The sequence below is a fragment of the Pelodiscus sinensis genome, chromosome 5, assembly GCF_049634645.1.
Source record: "Pelodiscus sinensis isolate JC-2024 chromosome 5, ASM4963464v1, whole genome shotgun sequence".
In the NCBI taxonomy this organism is placed as follows: Eukaryota; Metazoa; Chordata; order Testudines; family Trionychidae; genus Pelodiscus; species Pelodiscus sinensis.
In genome coordinates this window covers 50,557,047-50,572,451 of record NC_134715.1, presented here as the reverse complement: position 1 = coordinate 50,572,451, position 15,405 = coordinate 50,557,047, and the positions used below count along the sequence as shown (strand labels likewise).

General features: G+C 43.5%; 1 protein-coding gene and 1 long non-coding RNA gene across 3 annotated transcripts in view; one reads left to right on the top strand and one right to left on the bottom strand.

The window, feature by feature from the left end:
* Nucleotides 1-15,405, top strand: part of LOC102462442 (UPF0462 protein C4orf33 homolog) — a 42,687-nt gene that overhangs the window by 24,974 nt on the left and 2,308 nt on the right. The window lies entirely within an intron of this gene.
* Nucleotides 13,799-15,405, bottom strand: part of LOC142829592 (uncharacterized) — a 38,473-nt gene continuing 36,866 nt past the window's right edge. Inside the window, exons 4-5 of the long non-coding RNA XR_012904142.1 lie at nucleotides 15,101-15,185; nucleotides 13,799-14,237 (exon numbers count right to left, since the gene is read on the bottom strand). This is a non-coding gene — a long non-coding RNA (uncharacterized LOC142829592). The remainder of the gene's footprint in view (nucleotides 14,238-15,100; nucleotides 15,186-15,405) is intronic.

Below are 15,405 nucleotides of genomic sequence, written 5' to 3'. Positions count from 1 at the left end.
TTTCCTCTGCAAGCTGATTTTTTATAGCTTAAAGCAAAGATTCTCAAACTGCTTGAGGGTGGACCATATATTATTAGTGAATGTGTTTTGTGAACTGTCCTTCACTCCCCACCTTTTCTATTCAGAATCTTTAAACTACGGGTATTATCTACTCAGCAAGTATTGTTAGAGAAGTATTTAATGCATTTTCAGTTGCCTTAAATACACTATAGTATTTGAAAACAAGCAGGAGATCCAACAGCAAGTGACCATATAGTGTTCTGTAGACTATAGATTGTAAATCTCCGGTATAGAATATAACATATGGTGAACTAAATATTCAAAAGTAGGTGCTTAGGTTGTTCTTGCAGAAATAGGCACACACGAGTGAAGATAATGAAGATGTATATAATTTACCCATTTAAAACTGTGTGTGGCTCTGTAAGTCCTGCTGAAAAAGTGAGATTGAGATCATGGCCTAGCTACGTACTCACACATGGGAACAAGGGAGCTTAAGGAAACCCTTGGTTCACCTGTGCTTACTACCTACAAAGCCTTGCAAATCCACAGATATTCTGCTTCATATCTGTGAATAACTGCATCCGTGGACCATTTTTGCTGAGAGTTGCTAGTGCAGCTTGGAGTGTGCATAGGGGAGGTATCTGATTTCTAGGAGAAGAGGAGGGATTCCAGCAAAGCAGTAACGTGCCCTTCCCTGAGGGGGGAGGGTCCACTCCAGTCCTGTGGAGTTGGAGCTGGGGGGGCAATGCCCTGGGTACAGGTGGGTTCCTGGGCAGCGGGGCCCACAACCTGCCATGGGGATTGGAGTGGGCAGGACCCCAACACGGTACCTTCTGCCCCACCCTGATATGTCAGAAGCTGCTGCTACCAGGTGCCATCACTTACAAGTTCCAGGTAGCAAAAGCACTCATTGCAAATCCATTCTCTTGAGACCTTCTCTCTGACCCCATGCTGTGCCTTACCCTCCCGTCCCTGCTCTCATGCCACTGGCTCTACTTACAGTGTGAAGGAGAGAGCAGTTACCACAAAGGTGCTATTCCTCTTCCTGTGCAGGGGACAGAGAATTGGTTACCAGAGTCTGGGAATAAGGAATCTTGGTTCTGCCCCCTCAATGTGTTGGAAAGTGAACTGCTCCAGAAAAAGGAATAGTGTTGTTTTACTGCTTAGAGCAATAAAGAAGGAAAAAAACAACAACCCTGAATTATTCCTAGATTAGATTAATAAAGGCAGATTATTAAAGTACAATCTACCCTTGAATATTGATAAGTTCCCTCTAAAGATTTGTAGTGGAAAAGTCTGTAAAGGTGAAAAAGAAAAGAAAAATTGAGTTTGTTCATTTTTTTTATCTTTATAGTGTATGGAGAAGGCCTAGAAGGGTTGCTTTCTTTTTTTCCTGCTGATTTTTTTCTTAGAATTATTAAAATTAAAACTTCTCTAATGTTAAGAAAGTAGGAAAACAGGAGTTACTACAGGCAGTCCCCGGGTTACGTACAAGATAGGGACTGTAGGTTTGTTCTTAAGTTGAATTTGTATGTAAGTCGGAACTGGTACATATTGTAGGGGAAAGTCTAGCCAAACATTTCTCCAGAGCTCAGTTTTATTCTCCTACACCTCACTTCCCTCAGTCCTTTATTCTCAAGCTGAGGTGTCTGCTGAGAAAAGCCGCTCTGCGTCTCCCTGGTCTGCGGGGGGCGGGGCGCTAGCTTCGCGTCTCCCTGGTCTGCTGAGGGGAAGCAGCTAGTGTGGGGTTGCCTCACCCCGTTTGTAAGTAGGGATCCGATGTAAGTCGGATCCATGTAACCCGGGGACTGCCTGTATATTGTATCTGACCAGTAGTCCATCAAGTCTATAACCTGTCTGCTGCAGTGGCCAATACCAAATGTTTCAGAGGAAGGAATGCTCAGTGTACAATATTCCAGTGATCATAGAATCATAGAACTGGAAGAGACCTCAGGAGGTCATCAAGTCCAGCCCCCTGCTCTAGGCAGGACCAATTCCAACTAAATCAACCCGGCCAGGGCTTTGTCAAGCCGAGACTTAAATACCTCTAGGGATGGAGACTCCACTACTTCCCTAGGTAACCCATTCCAGTGCTTCACCACCCTCCTAGTGAAATAGTTTTTCCTAATATCCAACCTGGACCTCTCCCACCAAAACTTGAGACCATTGCTCCTTGTTCTGCCATCTATCACTACTGAGAACAGCCTCTCTCCATCCTCTTTGAAACCTCCCTTCAGGAAGTTGAAGGCTGCTATCAAATCCCCCCTCACTCTTCGCTTCTGCAGACTAAACAGACCCAAGTCCCTCAGCCTCTCCTCATAAGTCATATGCTCCAGCCCCCTAATCATTTTGGTTGCCCTCTGCTGGACCCTCTCCAATGCGTCCACATCCTTTTTGTAGTGGGGGGCCCAGAACTGGACACAATACTCCAGATGTGGCCTCACCAAAGCTGAATAAAGGGGAATGATGACATCTCTGGATCTGCTGGCAATGCTCCTCTTAATGCAACCTAATATGCCATTAGCCTTCTTGACTACAAGGGCACACTGTATCTAGCTTCTCATCCACTGTAACCCCCAGGTCCTTTTCTGCAGAACTACTACTTAACCGGTTGGTCCCCAGCTTGTAACTATGCTTGGGATTCTTCCGTCCCAAGTGCAGGACTCTGCACTTGTCCTTGTTGAACCTCATCAGATTTCTTGTGGCCCAATCCTCCAATTTGTCTAAGTAATTCTGTACCCTATCTCTGCCCTTAAGCGTATCTACCTCTCCCCCCATCTTAGTGTCATCCGCACACTTGCTGAGGGTGCAATACATCCCCTCATCCAGATCATTAATAAAGATATTGAACAAAACCGGTCCTAGAACCAAATCTTGGGGCACTCCGCTAGAAACCGACTGCCATCCTGACATGGAGCCATTGATCACTACCTGCTGGGCCCGGCCTTCTAGCCATCTTACCATCCATTTATCCAATCCACAATCCCTTAACTTGCTGGCAAGAATATTGTGGGAGACCGTATCAAAAGCCTTGCTAAAGTCAAGGTATATAACATCCACTGACTTCCCCATGTCCACCGAGCCAGTTACCTCATCATAGAAGCTAATCAGATTGGTCAGGCATTACTTGCTCTTTGTGAATCCATGCTGACTATTCCTAATCACTTTCCTCTCATCCAAGTGCCTCAATATGGATTCCTTAAGGATCCCTTCCATGATTTTTCCAGGAACCGAGGTAAGACTGACCGGCCTATAGTTCCCTGGATCATCCTTCTTCTCTTTTTTGAAGATGGGCACTACATTTGCCTTTTTCCAGTCATCCGGGATTTTTCCCGATCTCCACGACTTTTCAAAGATAATAGCCAAAGGCTCCACAATGACATTTGCCAACTCCCTCAGTACCCTCGGATGCACTAAGTCCGGACCCATGGATTTATGTACGTTTAGCTTTTCTAAATATTTCCTAACCTGTTCTTTACCCACCACGGGCTGTCCATCTTCATCCCATCTTGCGTCACTTGGCGCAGAAGTCCCCACATCATCTGTCACTAGGTTACCTCCTTCATCCATTAGGGGCCGCACACCTTCTCTGATCACCTTCTTCTTGTTAACATGCCTGTAGAAACCTTTATTTTTATCCTTCACATCCTTAGCCAGTCGCAATTCCATTTGCACTTTCGCCTTCCTGATAACCCCCCGGCATTCTCGAGCTATACCTTTAAACTCCTCCCTGGTCATTTGTCCAAGTTTCCACTCTTTGTAAGCTTCCTTTTTGTGCTTAAGTTCACCAAGGATTTCCCCTGTAAGCCAGTCTGGTCTCCTACCATGTTTGCCTCTCTTGCTACGTGTCGGGAGGTTTCTTTCTGTGCCTTCAATAAGGCTTCTTTAAAATACTGCCAGCTGTCCTGGACTCCTTTCCCCTTCATGTTAACATCCCAGGGGATTCTGCCCATCAGATCTCGGAGGGAGTCAAAATCTGCTTTTTTGAAGTCCAAGGTGTGTATTTTACTACTCTCTTTTCTTCCTTTGGTCAGGATCCTGAAATCTACCATCTCATGATCACTGCTTCACAGGTTGTCACCCACTTCCACTTCCCCTATAAGTTCCTCCCTGTTTGTGAGCAGAAGGTCAAGCTGCGAACGGCCCCTGGTCGGATCCTTCAGCACCTGTGTCAAGAAGTTATCCCCAACATTCTCCTGGATTGCCTGTGTAATGTCGTATAGGTTTCCCAGCAGATGTTAGGGTGCTTAAAGTCCCCCACGAGAACCAGGGCCTGCGATCTGGAAGCTTCGCTCAGTTGTCCGAAAAAAGCCTCATCTACCTCATCCACCTGATTTGGTGGCCTGTAGCAAACACCAACCACAACATCAAGGCTGTTGTTTGCTCCTTTAAACTTAACCCATAGACTCTCAACAGGTTTTTCTCCCTCTTTATACTGGAGTTCAGAACAATCGTAGTGCTCTTTTACATATAGTGCTACTCCTCCTCCTTTTCTCCCCTGCCTTTTGTTCCTGAACAGTCTATACCCTTCCATGACAGCACTCTAGTCATGCGAGTCATCCCACCAAGTCTCTGTTATCCCAATTAAATCATATTTCTTGGTCTGGGCCAGGGCCTCCAGTTCTTCCTGTTTGTTGCCCAGGCTTCTCGCATTAGTGTACAAACACTTCAGGTAACCAGTTGATCGTCCTATCTTCTCCATTCGAAACTGGGGTCCTCCTTTCTCGTTCCTTGCTCTATGCATTTCTTCCCGGTATCTGACTTTCCCACTCCCCTCAGGGTTTTGGTCACCGTCCCCCGACGAACCTAGTTTAAAGCCCTCCTCACTAGGTTTGCAAGCCTGCCCATGAAGATGCTCCTTCCTCTCTTGGTTAGGTGGATCCCATCTCTTTCTAACAGTCCTTGCACCCGGAACAGTCTCCCATGGTCGAAGAAACGAAAGCCCTCTCTGCGACACCATCTGCGCAACCACACATTTACATCCTCAATTCGATGATCCCTGCCCAGTTCTTTCCCTTCAACAGGGAGGATGGAGGAGAATACCACTTGCGCTCCAAATTCTTGGATCCTTCTTCCTAGTGCTACATAATCAGCAGTAACACGCTCAAGATCATTCTTGGCCGTATCATTAGTTCCCACGTGGAGAAGCAGGAAGGGGTAGCGATCCGAAGGTTTGATCATCTTGGTAAGCCTCTCAGTGACATCCTGAATGCGAGCTCCCTCTCGAGATTCCAGGTCCGGACGGCAGAGGGATGGCTCAGTCCCTCTTAGGAGGGAGTCCCCGACCACCACCACCCGTCGTTTCCTTTTGGGGGTGGTGGCCGTGGAACCCCCATCCGTAGGACTACGCATCCCATGCCTTCCAGTAGATGGTGTTCCCTTCTGGTTTCTTCCTTGTGAGGTCCCTTCCAGAGCTTTCAGCACTGCAGAGCCTGTGGAGAGAGCTTGAAAGCGATTGCTTATCTCTATAGCATCGGGGGATTCCTGTGCTGGCCTTTTTCCCCTTCTAGAAGTTACATGCTGCCAGTTCTCTTCTTGGTCACGTACTGCCCTCTCTGGCTCTTCCGCCTGCTGTGCTTGAAGGATTAAATGCTGCCTTCTATCGAGGAAGTCTTCATCCTCTCTGATCAAGCGTAGGGTCGACACTTGGGCCTCCAGTCCTCTAATTTTTTCTTCCAAAATGTCGACCAGCTTGCACTTGGTGCAGATGAAATCTGTTCTTTCTTCCGGGAGGAAGACAAACATGGCGCACGCTGTGCAGGTAACAACAGCAGACCTATCACCAACCATCGCTGCTGTCCTGGAAAAGGGATTTAAAAAGAAGGCAAGAGAACCTCCCACCTTTCCCAACTCCCTCTCAAAACTCCCTGTTAGCACTCACCTGTTCGCAAGCTCCTTGGTCGCTTGCCCACTGCCTTATAAAGCCCCTCCCCCTACCAAGGCTCAGCCAATCAGCAGAGGCTTCTAGAATTCAAACTTTAATTAGAAGCCAACAGTTTCCACCTGCCAATCACAGCCAATCACAGCACAAACTCCATCAAGGGGAGGGGGAGGGCAGAGGGGAGGTGGGGAAAAAAAGCCTCACTCAAACACAGGGGAAAATAAATAAATAAATAAATAAACAAAAAACAAAAAAGAACACACACCAACCCTCACTCACAAACACAAGCTTAGCACACAGCAAGAAAGCCCCAAACACAACACCCACTTCCCTCAAGACTACTGTACCTGCTTCTCCTCTACCTGGAGAACTCCCTCTCTAAAGCCTCACTCAAACAGGGAAAGGGGAAGAAAAAAAAAACCAACACCACCACACACCAAACAAACACAAGCTCAGCACACAGTAAGAAAGCCCCAATAACAAAACACACTTCCCTCAAGAGTCCTGTATTTGCTTCTCCTTCACCTGGAGAACTCCATCTCAAAACTCCCTGTTAGCCCTCACCTGTTCGCAAATTGTGATGGGCAATTTGTGGCCCACAAACCACACACTGCTGGTCAGGGTAAACCACTGGTGGGCTTCCAGATTTTTTTATATTTCATAAAGAAGTTGAAAATGATACAAAGTCATATATTTTGATTGCAGATAATCTTTAAAGATTTGGACACTTTATTTAGGTTTTTATGTGGAAACTGAGCACTTTAGAAAATCTGGCTCTCATCAACTTGTTTTTGGTTAGTTCAATTCAGAAAGGATCTCTGTGGCAGACCCATACTTTCCTAAGATCAGGGACCTGATGTTTATATTTTATGTTATGTTTTAATTTGTTTTTACTACTGTGTGGGTGATGAAAAAGAAATACAATAAAACAATATTTAAAATATAGTTAAAAAAGGAAAAATCCCTATGACTTCTGAAAATGAAAACATTTAAAAAAAATTACTATAAATCTCAGTGGGATTTTTTATAATGAGAGTACAATAACATTATTTTGTAATATGAGTCCCAGGAATCTGTAAAATGATCATTTTATCCACTCTGCCAACTACTTCTCTTTGTGCTAGGGTTCTGTTTGAGGAATAGTAGCCTTAAGATCAAATACAGGTCATTTATTTTTTAAGAAATAGTTTTCTATAAAAACTTTTTAAGAATGAATGGATTTCGGGTTTTTTTTTCCTGACAGGCTTGCAAATTGCAATCACTGCTCTTCCTTTTCCCCTTCCTGATTTTTTTTCTTCATGGTATTTTAAGGACTGTAATTTTTACTTTATCATTTGTTACTTCCTGTAACCTGAATCATAGTAATAGTATAGATATTGAAGTAACACCAACATGCCTGCTAATCAGTAAATTGGTTCTATGGATGTAACTTTGTCAAACTAATTTTAAAAAAACCTTCCTCGCCAGTAGAGAGACATAGTCTTACATCTAAGCTTCAGTTGCTCTGAGAAAGTGATTGAGGCCACTTAGACTTTTATTTATTTTTATTAATATTTAAGTAATGAGCAATCAAATATCCCTTGAAATCCTAGTATAGACTGCACATACAGGGTGTGTCTACACAGCACCCCAAACTTGAAATAAGATATGCAATTTGCACTACGCAAATTCTGTATCTTATTTCGATTCTATTTCAAAATACAGTGAAACGTTTGTTATCTGGCACTCTGTTAACCAGAAAACTTTGTTAACCAGCATTGCCCCCAGCCACAATACTATTACATCTTCAGGCGCATAGGCCTGGCTTGATTTACCACTGTTGGCTTAACAATTTTTTATTTAAGAAGTACTAATAATCTTTAACTCATTTAAAAGATACCAGGTAGCTATTTCTAGATGTACCCATACTTTTACTCAGTGTCAGTTAACTGAACATGGCACATAATGCTTCTGTTGAGTTGAGTAGGATTTCTGTCTTGCATGAAATCTTTGGCAGATGGATTTTGTAAGGTCCATACACTGCAGTAATGACGTTTGATTTAGCACAAAGCTCTGTGTCTTCGTGAGAATTCATCAGAAAAAGTCCACCACCTGAACTGACAAAGGATTTTTAAGGTGATCAAAGTGCAATTTTATAAAGTGTTCTTGTCGTTAAGTCTTCTCTTGTTGAAATAAATGGCAAAACTCCAAGAACTTGCCCCAAGGGAAGAAATATTGCTAACATATAAGCAATGATGGCTGATGAGTGAAGGGCCTTAATGCACATGTAGTTATTTGTCTTCTTCAGCTGGTCTTTCACTATCAGGAAATGGCCAACCCAGAGATTACTATTTTAAAAAGGGAGTCCATGAGCATAAAAATCATGCTTAGGTTGTTACAGACCTGTTACAAGTGTTACTGCATCTAAGATTACTATAACTGAGGCTAAAGAGAGACTTTTTTTTGCTTTGTAAGTTTATTTTGTACATATTTGACATATATAGTCAGTTTCATTGTTTCCCCTGTATAGTCAGACAGTTCATCACATCTTCCTGTTATTATTTGGTAAAAAGTCTTAGCCCTGGTCTACAGAAGGGCGTTATTTTGAAATAACCTCCCTTAGGTCAAATTTATAAGTGGAGTGTTCACACTACCAAGCCTGGGATTTCTAAATCATGGACCACTTATATGAAATCTGTACTCCTGCTTTCCTCAGGGAATAACACTAATTTAAAAATAGTTATTTGTAATAGCATTAGTGTGGATGCTCTGGTGCTACTATTTTGAAATAACTACTCTCCAGAGTAATTTGCTCTAATTACTCCCTAGTGCTTCCTAGGGCTCTAAGTTAAGGTGGCACGGTCACATTAAGGATCCTTCTTCAGACTAATGTTGATGCTTTCCATAGTGGGAGTTAAGTCCAATTTAGTTATTTTGAAATAATTTCCTATGCCCTCAAAGGGATAGTATTCTAACTTTAAAAACAATGAGCAATCCTGCAGCAGCTTAGAGGCTAACAAATGTATTAGGTCATGTTAGTCTCTAAGGTGCCACAGGACTGCTTGTACCTTTTTGGGTCTTTCGCAGAGTACCAGGGGACAGAAATTTAAAGATGAGAATGTGAATTTTAAAATGAAAAAACTGACTGTGGGACTCAGATGGATGTTGCATATGAAGCTACATATGACTACTGTTTAAGTTGACTGTGTTGCTTTACCTATGAACATTTTAAGATGTGTGTGTGGGGCTGTGTCAACACTACAGAGTTTTTTCAGAAAAACAGCTGTTTTTCTGAAAAAACTTCATTTACGTCCACACTGCAATCACGTTCTTTTGAAAAAAAATTGAAAGAACAGAGGGGGTTTTCCGACATTAGTAAATCTCTTTCTATGAGGAAAAAGCTTTTTTTCCAAGAGAGCTCTTTCAGAAAAAGGCATGTGTGTGGATGAGGAAGAGGGAGTTCTTTTGAAAGAGGAAGATAGATGAAAAAATCACAGGTGCCCTGGTGGTCACTCTGTCCATAGTAATCACAGTTTAAATGCAGCTAGCATCCATTCACTGAGGATGCTATCTTTCAAAAAAGCAGATTGCTTTTTCGATGTGCTTTTGCAGTGTGGACGCTCTCTTTCGGAAGAAGTTTTTTCGGAAGATCTCTTCCGGAAAAGCTTCTTCTGAAAGAAGCCTGCAGTCTAGATATAGCCTGGGGAAAATAAAATAATTACTAATGTTTTAAGTAATTAAACTGAAGAGCATGTTGCTATGTTTGCACTCTTCTGTTTACACTACTAATCTTTTTGTAAAAGTTAGAAACAAATTACTTTTGACATTGGGAACAAGTTGTTCCATTTGTTTGAAGAGAAAAATATACTGGGTTTGAGACTCCTCTGACATATAGTGGTGTAAGTCAGAACTAACTCCACTGAAAACAATGGAGTTACACTAGTGCAAGAATAATCAAATTGTGGCCTCTTTATTCTTCTTTGCATCACTTCATTTTAAAGGACAAGATGAACACCCAAAGACAGAAACGTGATTTGATTTAATTTCTTGATCTATAAAGATTGGGCCTAATAAACAAAAGAATAGTATTGTATTCTCTACAGTCCATTAATTTGCGGTATACAATGGAATGTATTTTCTGGACTGCATAGTAGCAAACCTTGAAATATTTCTTTCAAATACCAATACCATGTTGATTTAAAATCAGCTATAGTCATGGAATCAACGTTCTGTTTCTATGCAGTAAAGGCATAATGGGAAATGATGCAATACAAATATAAAGAATCGTGATTCTTTTTCAAGACCATTCAATATATTTTCTTTTCATTGGCTTGGCTTAGTCAGTTGTAATTGAGAAAAATGTATTCTGAGAAATCTGCTTTACTGATATAAATTACTTCAGAGCATCAAAATATCTTGTCCTTTTGCTGTTTTGTTCTTTAAAGGAATCAGTGCAGGGATTCATTCTCTCTTCATCAAAGTCAGTGACCACATGAATGAGCTTGGCCAGTTCTACAATATCAGTCATAGCAGTCGATCCCTTAGGTGCCAATGAGTAATACCCACGAATGGTAAGATTAACAAAAAAAGAGAGCGCCCAGTATACATCAGTGTAAATAAAAAATACTCCCAACATGCCCTTTTTAAGGTAGTGTTAAGCTGAGACTCTTGCAGATATAAAGGATGGGAAATTTCAGAGTAACATTTTTGACACATTAGGATCTTTCATTACATAATTGCACAATTTATAGTTAAGGATATGGCTGACTTAACTTATCTGAAGTCCTCCTTACTACCTACCCAGTGTGTGCTCCAAGGTTGCTGCCTGCAATTACTTCCCAGTAGGTCTTTATTTTGCCAAGAATGTGATAGTTCTCTGCTCCTTTAGCAGTTAACTTAGATTCTACACCATGACTGCCAGTTTCTAGGCTTCCTGTCAACCAAACTCTATTATTCTTGTGTTGTGGATGTGGTTCAAGAGGCAAGATGTAGGGTAGTTATATGGCAATGCATCTTCAGATTGTATATGGAAGTCTCAGTAAGATTTCATGAGTACTTCTGATTGCTGCTACTGTCACCAGCCACTGTAGGTGAGACAGTGGGAAGCCGTGGAGAGAAATGAAAAGACTTCTAAAATTTAACAGGAATTCAGTTAGTAGTTTTCAATAAATATTTAATGGGGTTATCAAGAAATTTCACTAACATTTTAGGCCCTTTTCATAGGTTTATGAAATATCCTATAGAATTCTATCAGATAATATAATTTTCTGATACATTCTGGAAGGTAGTAAAAAATCTACAGTTTTCTGTAGAAATTAACCATTCAAAAAGAATAAATAAAACTCTGGTCCATACAGAGTTGAGGATTAATCAGCTGAATAAGTAAGTATTCAACTAAAGTAATATCTTGATTTTTGAGAAATCTAGTTATTTTAGAAATTAATCTGAAGACTTCAGCATTTAAAAGCAGTAGGTTTATCTGTCAAATGGAAGGAGAATTTGCTTTGGTGGTACTTAAGGCTAAGTTTTTGTCAGAGTATTTTAATGGACATGTCATGGGAAATAAACAAAATTCACAGAAGCCCATAACCTATCCCTGACTTTCACTAAAAATGTCTCTGACAAAATGGGGAGGCAGGTTTAGCGTCCACTACTGCTGGGGCTCTAGGGTCACCCATTGCTGGGTTGGTAGGAGCTCTGGGGAGCCCTTGCCCCCAATGTCTGTGAGCTTATGGGGGTCTCCCACCTCCTGCTGTGTCTGGGCAGTTGTGTGGAATCACTCTTTGTCTGAGTAGCTGGACAGCCCTGCTGCAGCTGGTATTTCTTAGCTGTCCCACGCCCAATGCGATCTTTAGGTGAGTCCTGGGTCCATTAGCTCTTCCCACAAGGCTGTGGAAGGGACCTTTAGACATGGGGAGGCTTGTGCCTGCCTGTCTCCTCGATTTTCAGTAAGGCTGCAGCCTCTTATTGCCCCCTCCTGGACAGGGTGCCAACACCAGTGCAGGAGCTGGGAGGAATGGAGGGGGGCTGGCTGGAAGCTCCAACCTGGAGGCAGAAAATGTCATGGAGACCTGTTGAAGTCACAGATTTCATGATTTCTGTGACCTTTGTGACATAATTGTAGCCTGAGTTGTAGTTAATAGTTTTACTTGTGATCTTTAAGCAATAGTCAGGGAGACAACATATACACAGTGGCTACGTCTACACTGGCATGATTTTCCGAAAATGCTTTTAATGGTAACGTTTTCTGTTAAAAGCATTTTCGGAAAAGTATGTCTAGATTGGCAGGATGCTTTTCCGCAAAAGCACTTTTTGCGGAAAAGCGTCCGTGGCCAATCTGGATGCGGTTTTCCGCAAAAAAGCCCCAATCGCCATTTTCGCGATTGGGGCTTTTTTGCGGAAAACAGTACTGTGCTGTTTACACTGGCCCTCTTGCACAAATGATTTGTGCAAGAGGGCTTTTGTCCAAACGGGAGCAGTACAGTATTTCCGCAAGAACGCTGATGATCTTACATGAGATCTTCAGTGTTCTTGCGGAAATTCAAACGGCCAATGTAGACAGCTGACAAGTTTTTCCGCTAAAGCAGATGATTTTGCAGAAAAACTTGCCGGTCTAGACACAGCCAGTGTGTTCCACAAAGTCTTTTTTTATCCTTAGACTTCCATCCAACTTCAGCTGTTTTTCCTAGTTTTTAAAAACATTACCTCAGAGTTGAATGGAAGCTAGCTTTAACCTTATTCCATGCCCTCTTCATAAGAAGAGTGAGTATAACCCTGCTTTTGCACATAGCTAACTACTGCCTCATTTTAATGGTGAAAATCTGGGCCTTGTGCCTTGTGTAAATCCAAGAATACATGCACACACAAATGTGTTACCACTTTATTCAACCATTGTTCAGATGTTGAGTAGAAAAGTTGAAAATGCAGGTTGAACCTTCGAAATCTGGGACTTTTTGGTCTGGCAATATCCATGGTCCAGCAGGACCGTGGATGTTGTTGGATCAGAGTGCCCTAGCACCTGGGCATGTGAACTGGCTGGGAGCCCTGGCCACTGGGACTGGTTAGCCCTGTCCCTGGGGACCTCAGGCCAGGTGGGGTAACAGCAGGACAGCTAGCAGCAGAAGTGGGGCAGTTAGCAAGCAAGCCCCATCCCCAGGAATTCCCAATTGTGTGTGTGGGAAAAGTGGGGCCACGGTAGCTGAGGAGCTCTGTCCCTGGGGAACCCCAACACACCGGAGCCTAAGTCCTGCAGGCTGGAGCCCAGTGGCAGTGGGGCCAGAGCAGAGCCAGCCACAGGGAGGGGGAGCATCCTGGGAGGCCAGTGGCAAGGGAGCTCCCCTGATCTGGCAAATTTCCTCATTAGGAACATGTCAGGTCCCAAGCGTGACAGACAAGGAAGGTCCAACCTGTAGTAATATTCCAGAAAAACCATTGAATGCTCTGAAGAGAAGGGTCACACTTTTTTGAAGGGTATATAAACTTGCTGTGTAATACCCAAAAGACCTAGCAATGACACGGCAGCATGGGAAGTAGTGAAAATGTTAAAAACCTACAGTATAATTAAAAACAGTTAAAATATAATGTAGTATCAGTGTCCCACTGAAAATGGATATGTTACACTGTTTTGCAATAGTTATCACTTTATAACTGATGTCCGCAAGATTGGGTCCCTTGTAGGGATGTAAGCGACTAGTTGAGTCACTATTTGAGGTAGCAAAGGGGGGAAAGCAGGAGCCAATGCTGGGGGGAACTGACTTCAAAGCCAATTCCTCCCAGAACTGTCTCTATGGTGTGGTGGGAGGGGAATAGGGGAGGTAGAGGTGCAACAGTCTGGGACTGGTGGGAGCTGGTGTTACCTGGGGAACTGAGGTAAGCAATTGTTGTGGGAGCTAAAGCTAATGGCAATGACTAAGCCCACGGCCTAAAGCCGGATGTCCCCCTCCCAGAAGCCAGATTCGGCCTGGTGTTACGTATCTGATCACCGTTGGATTGGGTAACCACAAATCAGGCTAGACCAATGTTTAGGGCCAAACCATATATTTTGAACAGTAGAACATACACCAACAACAACAGTGTAAACCCACCCTATCCCAGAAGAAAAGAAGATAGATAAGTCCCGGATACAACAAAGGGGAATATACTTTACAAATCAGAGGCAGATGGCGATTGATGCCTGCGACCTTCTACCCTGTAGCTAGTGTAAAGCCTTAGGGGAGGACAGCAGGGAGTCCCTCGCTGACAGGGAAAGGTAGTCCTGTTGAACGGCCCTCCTGCAGGTGGATCTCTGCCTCCAGTGAGTCGGGTAGATTCCCTCTGGGATCGGCGCTTGGTAGCCCTTCGACTTCCAGTCCAATCCAGCGGGTAAGGATGATGGTAACTGAGTTCAAGTCCATGTGGCAGAAGCCAATAATCCTTAAGTGGGGCGTTCCCACACTCGCGAGGCTCTCTCTCCCACACTTGAACAAATCCAATCCTTATACCAGAATCCACAAACTAAAATGGATCACCACGGGAGACGAACAGACACTGACAGGACTTGGGACAGCAGACAGTGACTGACAGGCTACAATACAGACGGACAATGGCGAACCCGAACCCTTCCTTGGTCAGGGCTTATAAGCCCTTCAAGGCGGGAAAAGGGTGGTAAGGGTGGTGTGCAGCAAATGGTGCCGTGTGCAGCACTCCAGTAGGGAGGGGTGCACAGTTTCTGAGCGGTGTGTAGCTCATTTTAGTGCCTAGTGCACAGTTTTGGGCTGAGTGCAAACGATAGTGCGGGGTGCACTGAGCAGGTGACTGTGTGCACTTAGGTTTTGGCGGGAAAAGGGTAACACAGGGAGAGGAAGGGAAACAAGATGGAATCTAAAGAGGCTCCATTTTGAACATAATAGCTTTAAATGACTTTTCCCTGGCAACACTGGGAGTGCTTAGTCCTGGCTTGCACCGGGTCCCGGACCTATTCCTGTTGTGGCTCTACTTGGGGGTAGGTGCCATGCACCCTCCCTCCATCCCCCTCCCTGGTGCTCTGAGGGGAGCTGGGCCTGTCTGAGGAGGCCTCGGCCCAGCCAAACTCCCCATTATCCTCTTTCCTTTTCTTCCCCCATGAAACTTGGGAACTGCACATGAGGGGAATGGGGCCAGGGATAAAAATATGTGGAATTAGGGAGAGGCATTTTCCATGCATCACCTCTTCACCAACTTTGATGAAGAATTTGTATAGTGTTTTATATATACCTCTTTTACCTGGTGGAGTGAAATGAGAACCTGGTATCCTGAGGAAAGCATAGTAGAAGAGACCATGGCACACTCATCCATTAAAACTGTGCAGCTGTGGAAACAAAGTGAAGCAAAACAGTGGGGACCCTGGAAATATTTTGATAGCACACGGTCAGCTGCACTCATCAACAAATTTTTCCTCAATATTGAAATATGAATAAACTTTCTCATCTGTCTGCATCCTTCAAGAAATGAAGTTGTTTGGTTCTGCAGGGATTGATTATTGAGGATGAGATTAGAAGAATCTGATCCCCTTATCAAAAGCATAACTC